Source organism: Vulpes vulpes, chromosome 10 (assembly GCF_048418805.1).
Source record: "Vulpes vulpes isolate BD-2025 chromosome 10, VulVul3, whole genome shotgun sequence".
Lineage (NCBI taxonomy): Eukaryota > Metazoa > Chordata > Mammalia > Carnivora > Canidae > Vulpes > Vulpes vulpes.
In genome coordinates, this window is record NC_132789.1 from 4,841,022 (window position 1) to 4,859,071 (window position 18,050).

Consider the following 18,050-nt stretch of genomic DNA (forward strand, 5'->3'; position numbering starts at 1 on the left):
TTCTGTGCCTGGCTTCTTCACTCAGCATAATTATCTGAAAGTCAACCGTGTCACTGATGTATTAGTACCACATTCTTGTTGATCCCACTGTCTAGACCTGCCACAATGTGTTCATGCACTCCCTAGTTGATGAACATTTGGATTGTTTCCTGTTTGGGGCCATTGATGAATAAAGCTGTGATGAACATTTATGAACAGTCTTTTGTTTCTTTTAAGTAGATATCTAAGGCTGATAGCTGGGTCATAGGTAAGTGTATGTTCTACTTTTAAGAAACTGCTAAATAAATAAATAAATAAATAAATAAATAAATAAATAAAAAGAAAGAAAGAAAGAAATTGCCACAAAGTTCCCCACAGCCATTGCACCGTGGGACTTCCTCCAGCAATGTAAGCAGGTTCCAGTTTCTCCACATCCTCACCAATTCTTGTTACCATCAACCTTTTTTTTTATTTTAGCCATTCCATTCGTTGGTGACAGTGTCTCACTATGGTTTTTAATTGGCACTTCCCTAACGACTAATCATTAGAGGATATTTTCTGCCATAAAAATATTAACTTTAATAGTTACATACAGAAATTGAGAAATCTGGGGTGTCTGGCTAGCTCAATTGGTACAGCCAGACGTTTGATCTCAGGGTTGTGAGTTTGAGCCCTATGTTGGGTGTAGAGATTACTTAAGATTAAATCTTTAAAAAAAATTGTGACATCTCATAAAAATCAGGAACTCAAAAAAAAAAAAATCAGGAACTCTAGTTTCTCTCCCAAAAATCAGAAAAATCTGACAATGGTGGGTCAGCATTCCATGAAAATATGACAACTCTTTTCCAGAACTCCTGGTTTCTAACTCTCCTGACTTAGAAAGGCAATACAATGGATACACTGCCTTAGTGGGATCTGGAGCAGCATCCTTTAATCAAACATATTAGTAGTTCTAAAGTAAAAGATACGAACACTCATCCTTAATGAAATAAAGTTATAAATGAGTTCATATAAGTTCTACCACCAAATAAATCTGCTGAAATTTTACCCAAAACATTTCAGTTTTCAGAGCTTCCAGGATTTGGAATTGCAAATAAATGATGGGTCTGAAACCTGCTCCTTCTCCAGAAGGGGCATGCCTTCCAATCCCCAGAGTCCCTCTGTGTAGCTGCTGGCCTGACCTTGCGAGGGGTCATCCCAGGTCCCACTGCGGCACACTCAGTTGTACAGCAGGCTTGTGATTCACGTCCACCCATCTATTTCCATTAAGTTGGTCAAAGATGATGAGATCCGCTCAGCTCATCACCCACCACCACCACCACCACCACCACCACCCCCCGCCCCCGGGTCAGAGCATTCCCTGAACTTAAAGACAGGAAGGAGAACATGCCCAAACTCTTGACAGAGCAAACACACCTGTCCCCTTTCCTGCTGAGCTCACCCCGGCAATCCCACCCTGACCCTCTCACACCTTACCCAGAGCCACAGGCAGCTCCACACGCTAATAAAAGCTGACTGTTTCAAAGCCTACTGGCAAATCTTATTAAAGTAATCCCCCTCCCTGAACCCAGATTATTACAGCCACCTTTATGGTAGAATAAAAATTAATTTTCTCAGCTATAATAAGAACGATAAGAATGAATCACTTGGGACCAAATAAAGATTACAATTAGCTCAACAGAATAAATCTAAATTTAACACAGGCCAGCAATTTCTCTGCTCCTATTTCCTCTCTGGTGCCTGTATGAATGAGGCTGTGGAGTTAGACGCCCTCACCGGCTGGGCTATTGTTGATATGGTTCCAGCATGGTGCTCCCAGAGGAAGGCCAGGACCCAAGTTCTGGAGGCTGAGTTCAAGACGCAGACATTATGAAGGGAGGCTGGGTCCTTGTTCAAAACAGCGAGCTGTGCTGCCCCAAGACCAGCAGCTCTCTTCTGAATCACTGTGGACACGTGGGATTATTTAGCTCCTCAGCATCCATCCCATGTCTGGTAACTACATTCCAGTTTTACTTGGGGAACTACCTCCTCCCTTCTCCATATTTCAGGTACTGGCAACTCTACTCTTTTGGTATTTGACCCAAGCCTGGCCAATCAGAGACCAATGACCAGCCCAATGATCATGAGGCACAGGACTTCAGCTTTAAATATTTGGCAAGAACTCCTTCTTCCTTTTGGGCTGGACTGAAAGGCCATCTCATGCCCACAGGATGCACAGAATAAAGCCCATCCTCAGAGGAAATCCAAGACAAGGAGAAATATTAGGTCCTGGTAACAATATTTGAATAGCTGAATCAAGCCGTACCTGAAGCTTTATCCCTCTGCTCTTCAACTATATGAATCAATAGATTCCTACCGTCCCTGCTTAGTGGTTCCTATACCTTGAAACCAAAAATGTACTTACTGATATCATCATTTCTCAGCATTTCATAATAAAATGAGCCCATAATTAAACTGGGCTCTCTGTGATAATAAACAGGGCCCTCTGCATCCTCAGAGTGGGGGGAATGGGATTTCACTCATCAGGACAAAGTATACCAGATCCAGGTCCCAGGCAAACCACGAAGCAAGAAGGTGGTCGGGAGAGCACAGCTGTCCAATCAAGACTGAGGGTGTGCATTCAGGATTCCCTAGACTAGAAGCCCAGCTTCCTACAGGACCGGGAACCCTGCTCTCCCACAGGAGGAGGTCCAAGTTTCCCAGGTGTGGGCTGTTGGCATTCCCAGAGAGTTCTGATAAACAACTGGCACTCCAAGGCTGTCCTACCTGGTATGGAATAGCCTGACAGCTCCCCACTAACAAGGCCACCTTCTCTGGCCAGCCCTATGAAAATGTAGGTGAGCCTGGGCAGCATTCCTGCATGCAATGCAAACCCCACACTTTGTGATGGTCAGAACCCCACACATCCCTCCACAGGACCCATACCCCCTGCTCCAGTGGGTAGCAAGCCTGCCCTCCTGGCTCCTTCTTGAACAAAGCTCCTGCCCTCAGGGTCCAGCCTTTCCACTTTCAGAGAGAAAGCACACCCGAGCAGAAGCGAACAGGCTGCCTCCATCAGTCTGTGTCAAAGAGAGGGAGGGAAGCCCAGTCCTCACCCTGACAGGAACCACAGGGTCAGTGCCATAGTGGCAAGAGGAGAGGTTAGTCTGGGGTCACCATTAGCCACGGGATCTATGATGGGTCAAGGTCAGCCCGGGGCCAAGAGAAAAGAAGTTCTATGTGTGACCGAAACAGAAGACTTGGAAGCAGTGTGATTCAGAACCAACTGGTCCTCGTGGGGCTTTGAATTTGAGACAGTAGCCTCTTTAACAAGGACGCGTTAGGAACTAGGAAAGTAGCAGTTTCTGTTGGGGGGGCCCCCTTTACTTCCCCCTTTCCTTCCCTCTACCATCCCTCTCATATTATAGATGAAACCACTGTGTGTCCCCATCACTAACGGCACATACTGTGCACCGCAGTCCCCACGTGCCCAGCTGAGCCAGGTGCTCTGCACATGACACCACCCCAGCAAAGCCCAAGTCAACCCTGTGAGTTCCAGTCATAGAAACTAAACTCTCTCCAGCTTACACCAGAGGAAATGGACACCACAGAGGAGCCAGCTCTGTCCACGGTCACCAGGATATTTAACCTGTATGACTCCTGGAAGGCCTGGAAAAAAGCAAGGTCACTGATGGCAGAGGATCCTGGAGGGTCAGTTCTGGGGAGGAAGTCAAGGATATCCAGCCCAGTGCCACTTTAGCTCTATAAACTTTTGTTCAGGGATCCCTGGGTGGCGCAGCGGTTTGGCGCCTGCCTTTGGCCCAGGGCGCGATCCTGGAGACCCGGGATCGAATCCCACATCGGGCTCCCGGTGCATGGAGCCTGCTTCTCCCTCTGCCTGTGTCTCTGCCTCTCTCTCTCTCTGTGACTATCATAAATAAATAAAAATTAAAAATTAAAAAAAAAAACTTTTGTTCAGAAAAAATGTCCTTAAAAGTATTATTATATGATACTTAGGATTTATAAAAGGGTTTCAACACAATGAATGCACATGTATGACCACTCAGTTGAAGAACGACATCACCCAAATATAGTGGAAGGCCCCTACCACATTCCTTCTTTACTCCAGAAGCCAACCCTTCCAGAACTTGGGAGTCCATTGGGGCTGCGTCTGTTTTTACTTTGATTACAGAATATAATGTCTACTTCTGCTGCAATATGTTGTGCCATATCCAGAATTTTAAACTCTGCGTAAATAATATGATACTCTACTATTCTGCCCTTTGCACTTTCTACACAATATATTCATGAAATTCACATCTACTAATGCATGTTGCTGTCACCCACTCGTTCTGCTATCATGTAGTATTCCATTGTATGGAAATACCATATGGAGCCATTCTCCGGCTGGATATTTAAGTTGCTTCCAAGTTTCTGCGACAATAGACAATGTTTTAAGAAACAATTCTTGAATATGACTCGTTTACCTTTGCATTTCCACTTCCTAGAAGTGGTGTTTCTGAGTTGTTTAAGGAAAGAACAGCTTCCTCACAGGGAAAGCCAACAAAGAGAACCAATAAGAGCTCCCCAGATCAGCCAGGGCAGACCTGGAGGCCGAGTGGTCATGCCCACCCATGCCACCCAGCAACCCCAGAATGAGAGGGGCTCAGGGTGCACAGCTAGTAGACCAGGTGACTGGCCAACAGCCACCCATCACAGACATGGCAGGACCAGGACCAAAACCCTATGTCCTATTCTGAGCCCAAGAAAGGTGAGGGTAAGGGCTGTGAGAGAGAACATTTCCACCTTGGCACCACCCAGCCACAAGCCCCATGAGTGCTTTTGCACATCAACAACTCACAGGAGGAGGAGGAGAAGGAAGAGAGCCTGTTTCTATGCAGGTACATGCAAAGCCATGAAACATTCTATAAGAATCTGAGTAGCAGCACTTAATATTTACCTGGTGCTCACTCTTTGCCAGGTGCCATCCCAAGTGCAGGACGTGTATTAACCTGCACTCATCCTCCCTATACCGGGGGTACCTTGACCAGCTCCTACATGTGAGAAAATGCAGGCCCAGAGAGGTAGACTCACTTGCTCAAGGCCACACAAGCTGCCAGAAGTAGAGCCAGAACTCAAACCCGGGCAGGTGCAGGCTGCACACTCTGAGCTCCCACTGGCCTCTGTGAGATGTGGTTTGAGAGCCCCGACTGGGACTCACCCTTGAAAAAACACCAGGAATAACTGGGAAGCAGGGCCCAAGCAGGAGCTGGGCCAGAAGGGCAGTATGGAGTTTAGCACGCAGGGAGAAATGCAGAGGGTGTTGGAGGAGATGGGGCGCCAACGCCACCTGCAAATACAGCGCCCACACACGCCGCCTCCACCCGTGTCACCTCGTTCCCTGCAGTGGCTCTGCAGACCTCCCAACCAGCAGCAAAGCCACGGAGACCCACTCCACACAAAGATGTTTCTTAGTTTCTTTTGATTCTAATCTAATGAAAGAACAGGCAGGCGACCTAGTCATTTGCACCAAAGAAAGAGAAGTTCATCCCAACTCCTAACCCCTCAGACTTAACTGAAAAATGACCACAGCCTCTGGCAATTTTGCTAATTTGGGCTGGAAGAAAAGATCTTTGTGCCCCTTGCAAGGGTTCGCGACCTCACTGTTCCCAGCTTCAAGAATTCACTGGCTCAGGCGCCTACAGCAAGAAACTGAGCAAATCCGCCTCCTCGCCACCCTGCCTCCATGAGCCTGTGTGCAGGAGGCACCTACGTACCCAGATGCCCCCAGGACGTGCAGGCAGCCCAGCCGACCTGGGCCCTGGTACCCCTCCTCACCCGGGACAGAAGGCAGAGTCTACACAGGACCTGCCCCCAAACAGTCTAGGGTGGGTGCCAGACGTCAGCAAAGCCTCCAGTTGTGGTGGTGCCATCACTGCTGATTCTTGTCAAAATACCAGTATCCCAAGAAAGCCAGCTCCCAGTACCGCTTCCAGACGCCCACAGGTCACGTCAAGGTTAGCTCACAAAGGGCAGGAGGCCAGGAATTGGAGTGAGACAGTCAGGAAAACAGCAAAATCAGACCCTCTCCACGGGCTCGGCCAGTTTTCTGTGCACCGTCACACACGAGCTCACATGCAGGCTAGGCAGGTGCTGGATGAAGAGACCGAGACAAAAAAAAAGAGAGAGAGAGAGAGAGAGAGAGAGATGGAGAAAAGAACAGATGCACGGGTCTCAGGCAGTAGGAACTCCATGCCATTGGCACTTCCTGCAAGTCCATCCCGTGCCAGGAGACAGGGACACACAGAGATGCCCCAGCAGCCAGCACCACCCTGGTGACACAAAACTCCAACCACGCGATTCAAGGGGACTAGTGCAAAGTGAAAACACAAGAGCCCTTGTTCAAAAATTAAGGATCTCATGACGGTGACGACAGAGCATTGAACAAAGCACAGGACCCTCCTGATTCTGGCGCCTGGGGTCACTGAGCACATCCCGTATCCATGAAGCCAGCCCAGGCTGTGTATGGCAGGAAAATCCTTTTAACCAATGAAATAAAGGGGGGGGGGGGGGTCAAGAATGACAAAAAGCCAAGAAAAAAGGAAAAGGAGAAAAGAAATGTACTGGCCCAGGCAACTCGCAATCCAGGAATTGCTGACGCCTGCCTAGACTCAGAGATCCCAATAATCATAAATGTCATAAAGGTGTACCGACCTTTGCTGTGTTTCAGCCACTGTTCTAAGGGATTTACAAGTATTAACTCATGTGCTCATCAGCACAATGCTCTGAGGCAGATATTCGTACCGTCTCCACTTTCAAGGTAAGGAAACTGAGGCACAGGAGGGTTAGTTAGGCAGCTCTGAATCTGGTGCATCACCAAGCCAGGACCAGGGTACTGGTATCTCAGCCCGAGCTCACGCTGCAGATGTTAGAGAGAAGTCGTACAGAGTCCGCGGCTGCAGCATCTAGTCTTCTGAATAAACACAGGAAGCACCAGCGGCCCACGTGGCAGAGGTGTGGGAAGTGGCTGCCAGGAGAGGCAGAAGGTTTAAAGGAAGATGCATCCATCGGTTTAAGATCTGTGCATTAGGGACAAGCCATTCCAGACACGTAATTCCATGACAATGGACAATGGAACAGCAGTAGAGTCGGCTCCCTCGCCTCAGAAGCCACACCTGAGTCTTGACAGATTTCTGTGAGATGGAGCCTGTGAGGCAGCTCTCAGGGAAAGTGCATTTCAGACACTTTTTGGGTGACTGCCCCAAGTGGAACGCAACTGTCCAGACACATTAGCTGGGCTGTTCATCAGCCCAGCAGGCCCTAAGAGCAGAGGCCAATCTCTCCAGAGGTGATGGCATTCAGCCTGGGGCTCTCCCAATGATGCTGAAACTGCAACCTAGGGACCCCAGAGGGCCGCCCCACAAACAGACTTGGCTATAGCCGAGCTTCATTCTGAATGTGGGTTTATTGCCAACCTTTAAAAACAGAGCTCAAATCCATTTCTTAGAGAAATGGTTGGTTCCATGTCTGGAGCAGTAAATGTACCAGATGAACCTGGAAAAGCTCATGCCAGGAAACAGGAAAGCACTCCAAAACTGACAGGGACGTGTCAGAAGGACACATGAGCCAGCCTGAAGGCGTGCTTGCTGGCTAAAGCTGCAAATCTGGGATGATTTAGAGCTTCCAAACAATGAATGACTCAACAGATGAAACTCGTCAAGTATGTTAAAATCCATGAGTTCATAGCAATACTCAAAAACAAAAACAGGGAGTGGCCACGAGGCGAGACCACTGGCTTCTCTTGAAAAACTGAAAGGTCTGGCAGGATTAGAGCCACACTCTCAGGACCACAGAGGCTGGTGCCAGGTTGTCTCTTACAGGAAGAGCACATGTTCTCCCTCTGCCACAGTCCCCACCACTCCCTATTACCTGACCTAGGACAGACTGCCAGGGGCCCTTTTGTTTCCATAGGAGCTTCTACTTTATCCTTTACATCATGTGCCTATCAGTTCAGTCTGAAATGTCCCTCTGATCTGGCCCATCTCTCACTTGGCAGTCCCTGGAAGTCAGATCTGGCCCCAGCAGTGACAGGAGATACTACTCTAGCTTCACTGAGCTACTTCTCACGAAGCCCCTGGCCAGGAATGAAACATAAGGCTGCTAAAAAAAAAAAAAAGGAAAAAAAAGTGCATCATAGGGATGCCTGGGTGGCTCAGTGGCTGGGCATCTGCCTTTGGCTCAGGGGTCCTGGGATCGAGTCCCACATCAGGCTCCCCACAAGGAGCCTGCTTCTCCCTCTGCCTGTGTCTCTGCCTGTGTGTGTGTGTGTGTGTGTGTGTCTCATGAATAAATTAATAAAATCTTTTTAAAAAAAGGTTCATCATATTCCTTATCTAACCTCCCGGCCCTCACCACCTGCCCTCTGACCTGCCACTCTCTACCCTATTTGTTGGGGGTTTTGAGCAGAAGGACAGCAATATTTTACTCACTTTTTAAAGGCTCCTTGATAAGGATAGATGGTAAAGAGCCCAGCATGAAAGCAAGAAGATGTGAAGAGGCAGATTCCAGGCAGGGTGTGATGGGGCTTGAATGGGGTGGGAGAGAAGCCACTGTCACGCCAGGGGTATTTAACGCTACAGTGTGGCCTGACCCACTACAACCTGAGCAAACTGGAAGGATGGAAATCGCCCCAGCAGATTCTGTGTTCTGTGAATGTAACATTTTCATGCTTATTTAAACAAATTTAAATCCCAATTAACTCTGATTTTAAACCAACATTCCTAACCAGCAGCAGCTTTCCCTCCTAACCCAAGGTTAGTACGTTCTCCCTTCTATAACGGTGGCCCAGACCCTCTATGACTAATACACAGAGATGCCACACAGGGTGAGCGGTAAGAGCCAGGGACATCCTCGTAGGAGAACTTCCCGTTCAAAGGGCCACTGGCGGGGATCCCTGGGTGGCGCAGCGGTTTAGCACCTGCCTTTGGCCCAGGGCGCGATCCTGGAGAGTCCCACGTCGGGCTCCCGGTGCATGGAGCCTGCTTCTCCCTCTGCCTGTGTCTCTGCCTCTCTCTCTCTCACTGTGTGCCTATCATAAATAAATTTTTTTAAAAAATTATTAAAAAAAAAAACAAAGGGCCACTGGCTACAGAACTCTTCTGCAAACACCAACACACACCACCTTTGATGCTCAATTATGGTCAAAGAAAAAGATGTGAGTATGTCTTACCCCATCATCCCAAAATAGCCTAGAAGAGTGAGCAGGCAGGAGAAATCCCACCCTGAAAGGTCTTTTATTGAAAGGTTTGGAATCCCTGGAAACAGGTAAAGATAATTGAACAGTCTCAGACACCAGAGCTCGGTGATGGGCTGCCTGACATGACATCATATTTCATTTTTATAATTGCCCAGCTCGTGCCTTGAGTCAAGGAGACATCCTAAGACCATTTCTCAAATCAACAAGCCCATTAGCAGATGGACAGGAGGTGCCCATCGGAAGCCTCTAAATGCATTGAGTCTCTCTGTTAAGTAAGAGCCAGAACCTCGGAGTGTGCAGGCGGGGAGGGGCAGAGGAAAAAAGGTCAAAAGTGTCTCTCTATGTGGCTGGCTATGGTCACCATGGTAACTAGAGGCCTACCACACCAAGTGGCCACTCAGAGACGGCCCCATGGAGTCCCACAACTGGGAGCTTTCAGAGCAAAACAGAAGCCTGACCTCCCGGGAGGAAGGGGGTGGATATGTTGACAGAGGCAGGGAGTCTAACAGGTTTCTGAAGTCCAACCCAAGGCTCCCTGCTTATTAACTGTGTGGATCCTGGAGCTTACTCAAGGATTCTGAGCCTCAGTTTCCTTATCTGTGAAATGAGAGGGACAACGGATATTATGGGGCATTAAGGAAACAATGCAATGTCTGGATGCATCCAATAGCCCTCAAAGACTGCTAAGATCCCAACCACTGTCCACACGGCTACCTCCACACAGGTCTCACTCAAGTCCCTGCCCACTGGAACGTTGGGCTGCCTGCATATACAGGACTAAGGATTGCTCTGCACAGCTCATGTGGATGCTACTGCCCACTGCACAAATGTGTCCATCCCATGTGCCCTTCTTACAGTGGGCATCACACACCTTCATGGATAGGAGGGCCCCTGCCCTGGAGCCTCCTCAGCCTGAGACTACAGCAGCAGTGACTCTGGGTGACTCCTGAGACTAAGTCATAAGAGGCGATGCAGTTCCTGACTGGTCCTCCCAGGAGGCTCAGCCTCCCAACCTGCCACCCTATTGTAAATAAGTCAGGCAGGCACATAGGAAGGCCACATGGAGGCCTTCCAGCCACAGGGCAGCTGAGGTCCTGCTGACCACCAGCATCAACCCACAGAAACGTAAGTGAGTCTTCAAATGATTCCTTCCCGCTGCCCCAGAGGATGGCAAACACTACAGAGACAGCTGTCCCTGCCAAGTCCTGCCCCAACTGCAGATTAGCTAGCAAAATAAATGCCATCGCTGTTTGAAGCCACTATGTTTCCGAGTGGCTTGTTATGCACCAACAGATAATCAGAACACAACTCTCTGAAATTTTAGGTTTACTCACACTGAAACTGCCTGCCATACAACCCCTCAAGAGCTCAGCTGGGAACAGACCTTGCCAAGGAAACACATCATTTGCTCTTGAGAAATGAACCCTGGGAGGGGAAGAGAAGATGCTGATCTGTACCTGTTACTCTGTCCATGTCCCCAGAATGGAAACCCACATCTGCCTGTGAGAACGGCACCTGCCACAGAAGAGGCACGTGGCAAATACCAGTTGAAGGAATGAAAACATATAGTACAAAAAGGTTCAAATTTAGATCCCAGAGTATAGAAATTTTCCACCTTGAGGTACATTAGCAACAACAATATCTAAACTAATGAAAGCAAGCTGCAAATTAGCCAGGCTTCCTATCCTTGAAAGAACAGTCATCTGACAGGTAGGGAAAAAAAAGATAAAATTATATTTTTCTTTTCAAGGTTTCTGTGTCTATGAAAAGATTACATCCTGTCCTGTATAGTATATAAAACCGGAAGATTGTAAAAATATGTAATGAAGAATCTGAACGTTCCCTGACCAGGATGTTCATCACACCACTGGCTGTAATCGCAGATCACTAGAATTCAGCCTAAATGTCCATCATTTGGAGAAGACATACAATTCCAAATACAGGGATCCCTGGGTGGCGCAGCGGTTTGGCGCCTGCCTTTGGACCAGGGCGCGATCCCGGAGATCCAGGATCGAATCCCACGTCGGGCTCCCGGTGCATGGAGCCTGCTTCTCCCTCTGCCTCTTTCTCTCTCTCTCTCTCTCTCTCTCTCTCTGTGACTATCATAAATAAATAAAAATTTAAAAAAAAATAAATAAAATAAAAAAAACAATTCCAAATACAATGGAATATTACACAGCAGGTAAAAGACTAAGGTAGGTCTACAAAATATATTGTTGGATGAAAAAACGCAAATTACAGAATCCTATGGTCAATAAAAAAATTTAAATGCACAAACATAATATATTCTTCGTGGTTCTATATATAAGTAAAATATGAAAGTGGTTTGCAGGGTACATGATAAATTCATAATAGTGACTGCCTCTGGGAAGGGAGATGAAATTGTGCAAAAGAACTTTATCCATAACGTTCGGGTATTTGTTAAGTAAAATTATAAGACTTGGGACAAATGTGACAAAATGTTAACAGCCGACATTTCTAGGTGCAAAGTACATTGATGTTTGTTATGTAACACTTTGTACTTTTCATATTTTTTCTTATTTGTCAAAATAACAATTACAATTTTTTTTTAAAAAGTAAAGGCTTTTTGCAGCCTGCTAGCGAGAACCGTGAGCAGCAACAGCATTTGAGATGGCGTGTGTAGTATTTATTAAAATGGGGATCCCTGGGTGGCGCAGCGGTTTGGCGCCTGCCTTTGGCTCAGGGCGCGATCCTGGAGACCCGGGATCGAATCCCACGTCGGGCTCCCGGTGCATGGAGCCTGCTTCTCCCTCTGCCTATGTCTCTGCCCCCCCCCCCCGGGTGTGTGACTATCATAAATAAAAAAAAAAATTAAAATGGCAAGTGCATAAACACTTGGATACAACCTCAGGCCCTGGTAGCTACCCTGCAGAAAGGCATAAGTGCTCATGAGGCAGACACCAGGATACTAAGCGAGCGCTGTTCATAGTAGTAGAAACTTGGGAACAGCTTAAATGTCCACCAGTGGGGAATGGCCACAGAACCTGGAGCAGGTCCATAGCCTGGAACCATATATAACGGCAGCAAAGAATGAAGTCAACCATCTCTACAATGTATTACTAAGAGAGAAAAAAAAGAAGCAACTTGCCAAAAAATTATGTGAAGTATAGTGTTTATTTTTTGAAGTACTATATTTTTCTACGGGTACATATATTTATACTTAGCTGCACATAAAAGATCTAAAATAAAGAAAAAAGGCTAATAACAGTAGTTTACTTCCAAGGAGAAAAGTGAGCAGAAGCATGGTTGGGGGTGTTGATCACAATAGATGGTAGCCCTTTTCGTAATATTTTAATTTTCGGATAAATAATAGTAGTAGCAATAATCATAATACAAACCTTTATATGATGCTTCCTATTTGCCAGACACTGTTTTAAGTGCTTTTCATATGTTGGCCCACTGAGTCCAACAACAGCCCTACAGGGCTTGCTACTATCATCCCTATTTTACAGGAAGGATTCCAAGGAACAGAGGTTAAGAAGCTTATGTAAACTAAAAGGGTAACAACAACTGAAACATATTAATTACACGTAAATCCATAGGTTTGTAATAGTAATGCATAAAACTTTCCTGAATCTACACTCTTAATTCACTTGTTTAAAAATGAGCCCTCTCCAGGTGCCAAACAGAAACCCCTGGCCTCATGGAGATGATATTCTAGTGGGAAAAAGAAAGAGCACCAGAAGATCAAGAAATGAAATGTATAGTACGTTTGACAGTAGTAAGTGCCATGGAAGAAAAACAAAGATGGAAAGGGGGATAAAGAATGATGGCAGGAGGGGATCCCTGGGTGGCTCAGCGGTTTGGTGCCTGCCTTTGGCCCAGGGCGCGATCCTGGAGTCCCGGGATCGAGTCCCACGTCGGGCTCCTGGCATGGAGCCTGCTTCTCCCTCCTCCTGTGTCTCTCCTCTCTATCTCTCTCTGTCTATCATGAATAAATAAATAAATATTAAAAAAAAAAGAATGATGGCAGGAGTGGTGCGAGTGATCACAATGTTGGATAGGATGGTCAGGAACCTACTCTGGGCAAGAGGCACTGGGATAAAAGTCTAAGGAGGTGAGAGAGACAAAACAGAAGAGGTTCCAGGGAGAGGGAGTAGCAGGTGCAAATGTTCTAGCACAGTGGACAGTCGAGGTGCACAGGGGCCAGAGTCTGCAGAGACATGGAAGCTCGGGCCTCAAAATTTGCTGATGGCTTGGGTAGGATAGAAACAGAGGAATAACGGAGGGCTCCAGGCTCTTCTGCCTGAGGAGCTAGAAGGATGGAGTTGCCATTGACAGAAATAGGGAATGCCACAAGAGGACAGAGTTCAGGGCACAGACAAGGTAAGTAGAGAATGCCCCCAGGGACACGTCAGGTAGGCCATCAGAGAAGTCTAGATAGAGCTCAAGGTAGAAGTCCTGGCTGAGGATTGAAGAATAAGCCTCATGCACCATTGGCTAAAACTAAAGCTTCTAATAGCTAATGCGGCCTACAGGTGTGTTTTGGTTAGTCTGCATAGTATTTCTCAATTTAGATTTATTTGCTACATTTCTCCTGAGTCCAGATTTCCAGCATCAGTTGAAGAACTGGAAGATGCAGCACCTCTGGCCCCCCATTCCTGAGTGGAAATGAGCAGTGTCTGCCCCTGACTGCAGCCCCAGCGGACCACCCTAACCACTGGCCTCACCTGCCTGGCAAGAGACTCTGTAATAGAGTGATTCCCCACGTAGGCAACTGCTGCGGCACAAAGCTAGTGAAGCCTGGAACCTTTGACGTATTCTCCTTCTCTCTCCCCAAAGCCCATTACGAGACTCTCTCAGACAAAACAACCTGGCATGATCTCTGTGGTCTACAGAGCTGTTAAATACGGCAGCAGAGGACGACAGACTCCGCTTCAGCCAGCTGCAAACGAAAACAGCCCGGGTTGTCCTCGTGGGCCTCATCCGGACGGCCTCGTCTTTGAGACTTGCGATTCCCACCAAAGTGAAAATAACAGGCCAGCAAAGTATTAGGAAGTTGTCTGCCATTCCACAGCACAGGGATTTCCATTACCTGTCCCAGATTAGCCAAATGGAGACCAATGTATCTATAAAATGCAATGACATGTTAACGCAAATCTTTAAAAGAATAAAATGCTTTTTATCTCAGTCTTAGGAAAACCTAATAAAGAATTAACTGTCCGCGACACCATGGAATTTCACTCAAGGTTTTACTTTATGTCAAGACTTCCTAGATCATTAACTTTTAACAGACAAGCTCCTTCTGGCTTTGGGACATGTGGCTGCCATCATGCACTTCGCTGGCGAGTCATTAAGATGGGACTCCCGATTCCCATCAGGATTTGTGACGGCTCCAGCTGATGCATCCCCGCTAAGACAAATCCCAGCCTTAGTATGGCACACTGAGGTTCAGAGGTGGCAGTGACACCCATCCGCACGGGCCCCCAGAACTGACGTGGCACTCCCGTGTCCCACCCATGCCTGACCACCCTGACGGGCAGCCCCCCTGGACAGTCAGAGGATGGACTAAGTAGTGCGCAAGTGATACATATTCACAGCAGCTCTCCACTCCAAGAAGAGGGGTGTCCAATCTTTCCTGGAGGCACCCGTAAAAGGCAACAGGCCCCACATCCTGCAATAGCAAAGCCTATGTCCTACTTCCGATAAGGCAAGGATTCCAACAGGGTGATAGAGCACACTGACTCATAATACTGTTTCTCAAGTGTGATATACACACCCAACAACTGGAGGTGGTCTAGATATGAATGAGCCTCAACAGATTTTTTAGCACCATTTATTTTAATGTCTATTAGAAAAGTATATAACCACCCTATTGTGGTAGAAACTACCCAATACCCTTCCTGGGTATCAGTTGAATCCCCAAAATTTAGCCTCCCAGTAGAGACTACATATCCCTGCTTCCCTTGCAACTAGATATGGTCATGTGATTGAGCTCTGGACAATAGAATTTGAGAAGTGACGGCAAGAAGGGAGAGTGTCCCCACGTCCACTTTGTGCCTTCCCATTGGCTGGAATGTGGACGTGGATGTGGGTCATCTTGCACCACATGGTGGGGGCATTACCTAGGGATGGTGGAACAAGACAAGAGCTTCGGTCCCTGGTTGTACACCAGCCCTGGATGCTTCCACCAGACTCACATAAGAGAGAAGTAAGTGCCTTTACTTATTTAAGCCACCATAATGGTAAAGTTGTTGGGGATGATGTGTAACTACAGGCGACCTGTAATCTAATTGAACTCATGATTTCTCAGATATATGACTGCTTAGGATGGAGAAGAGTTGGTTTATTAAAAAGTGAGTTGAGTCAATTTAAAGAAATAAACATACAGGGCAGCCCCGGTGGCGCAGCGCTTTAGCGCCGCCTGCAGCCCAGGGCATGATCCTGGAGACCCTGGATCGAGTCCCGCATGGGGCTCTCTGCGTGGAGCCTGCTTCTCCCTCTGCCTGTGTCTCTGCCTCTCTCTCTCTCTGTGTCTCTCTCATGAATAAATAAATCTTAAAAAAAAAAAAAAGAAATATACAGAAAAGACTGCCCTCAGATAACAGGTGTGCTGTCCTGGGTTCACTTAAGATGATGTAGGAATACCATCTTGCAGTGGGAGGATTCCAAAAAGCTGCCACAGACGTAAACTTTCAGATCAACAAAAATATGACCCCAAAATACTGTACTCTTAGGAGCCGGAAGTTTTCTCAAAACATTCCTAGATATCAGGGTCATTTTAACTCTTTAACAGAAAGAGACTGCCTGCAATTTTAGGTCATTCCAGATTGATGCTGCAGCTATGCAGACATTCCACACTAGGTCTTCTATCTGTGTGAATGGAACACAAAGCAGTGAGGAAAGCTCAGGACAGCATTGCATAAATCACAGTACACATAGCATTTGGATAAAGCACAAATCATGAAGGTAGGATACAACAGTGGAAAGGCTATTACGCTGTGACCAGGGATACAAAGAAAACAGAAAGCTAAAAGGGGGGGCATGGCTGGGATAGGAAGGGGGGCTTTCTTGGGGAGTGCCTAGCAAATGAAGGACACTTTGAGAAGGTGGCATTTGAGCAATGATATAGGGGAAAAAAGGGACAGTGCCATGCCAATATCTGGAGGAAGGGCATTCTAGGCAGAGGAACAACGAGTGCAGCCCCTGAGGTAGGAATGTGCCTGTCGTGTTGGAGGAACAGGCAGGCAGGAGGCCAGATCCTTCGGGCCTCAAGGGCCCTGACCAAGGCTTGGGTTTTTGCTCTGAGTGAAACCATCAAGGTATTGGGAACAGGATACTGACATTATCCAATTGACAACTCCCCTTGAGTTGACACCATTCCCTCAAGTCTACTGGCATTGTCCTGGGGTGGGCAGGGTCACCTGGGCCCAGTAAGAAGAGGTTGCCTTGGGCACAGATTTTGGAAGTAGAGCCAGCACATCCACTGGCGGGCTGCAGAGTACATGTGCTGCTGAGACTGACATGGTGGTGTGGATTTGGGAAAGAGACATCAAGAGTGACCCCAAGGTCTGGAGTCTGCACCCGTGGAAGTGAAGGTGTCATCTTCTGAAATGAGGAAAGCCAAAGGAAGAGCTCAGAGAGTTCAAGGCTCCAGGAAGTCTCTCAGGGGCTGCTGAGTGGGACACATGGGTCCACAGGTCAGGGGCCCTGGGGATGAGCTGGCATCATCAATGCAGAGAGAGCCTCTAGCACCACCAGCTGGAAGACACTGCCTGGGGTAAGAGTGCCAACACGGTAAGCTTGAGAGCCAGGTCCAGGGCCATTCCCAATTCCAGGGGTCCAGAGATGAACAGAGAGCTACAGGGAGCCTGGGGAGAGACAGCAAATGGAAAAAAGTGACCAGGAGGCAGGGAGGTGGTGACCTAGTCAAATGTTAGAGAGATGGCAATGGACTTTGACAGGTTCCATACAGCGGCAGGGGATAAAGTGAGACTAGAGTGGGTTCAAGAGGGAGCGAGATCAAAGAAATGAGGGCCAAGAGCACAGTCAACATTTTTGTGGAACGTCTCCTATGACGGAGAGAAATTTGGGCAGTAGCTGGCTGGGGTGGAGGATGGTGGTCTAGGGTATTTTTTTAAAATGGAGTGTGTCTACTGCTGGGAATCAATAACACAGGAGAAAGAACTAACAAGAAGAATCACTGGACAACATGGAAGGGGATGGGAGCCAACGCATGAGCCTCGCTGCACCTCTCTCTGCATTTGCCAGTTGGCCCTGGATGACTTCATCCCTATCCATTCCAGGGCTGCGTTCCTGAAATCACACTGATGCTTTAAGGCACCATCATTCTCATCACCTATTGTCCGTGCTGAACTGGTTGCTAAACATTTTGGACATCACCTTTGAGCATCTCAATTCCTGATTCCAGGAATCTGGCTGCACGTAATGGAGGGCAGAAATCACAACCATGCTATCTTGTAAACCCCACGCGGAGCACAGTGAATGATGCATACTAGGTGTTCATACATGTTAATGTGATGCATGGCCAGCACAGGTGACCACCGAAAGGTCCTGCTCTGCTTCTTAAGATGTGGAGGATAGATAGAGTTGGAGCAGCAACAAGCCAGAAGGCTGGTCGGTTCCCCACCCCAGGGCTCCGCACAGAGGACCCCAGCAGAAGGCCAGCTAACGACAGTGGCCAAGAGGAGTACTCAGTGGAGGGTCCTTATCCACGCCTTGGCATGTTAGGTCTACATTTGTAGCAGGAAGCCTGAAACCTGCAGGTGCCAGAGTGCTACCTGCACACCTGCCTCAAAATATTAAATAATCCCCTTCCAAGGGTAGGCAGGTCCCTCTTCCCCTCCACCTTTGG

At 47.6% G+C, this 18,050-nt stretch overlaps 1 protein-coding gene across 2 annotated transcripts in view; it reads right to left on the reverse strand.

Moving 5' to 3' along the window:
- TMEM132B (transmembrane protein 132B) overlaps positions 1 to 18,050 on the reverse strand; it is a 371,854-nt gene that overhangs the window by 243,695 nt on the left and 110,109 nt on the right. The window contains exon 1 of one of the 2 annotated variants that reach the window (XM_072722667.1): positions 5,797 to 6,322. The exons of the other annotated variant lie outside the window; for it this stretch is intronic. The gene's annotated coding sequence lies outside the window, so the exon portion shown is untranslated. Of the gene's footprint in view, positions 1 to 5,796; positions 6,323 to 18,050 lie in introns of those variants that run through there. 2 annotated transcript variants of the gene reach the window in all.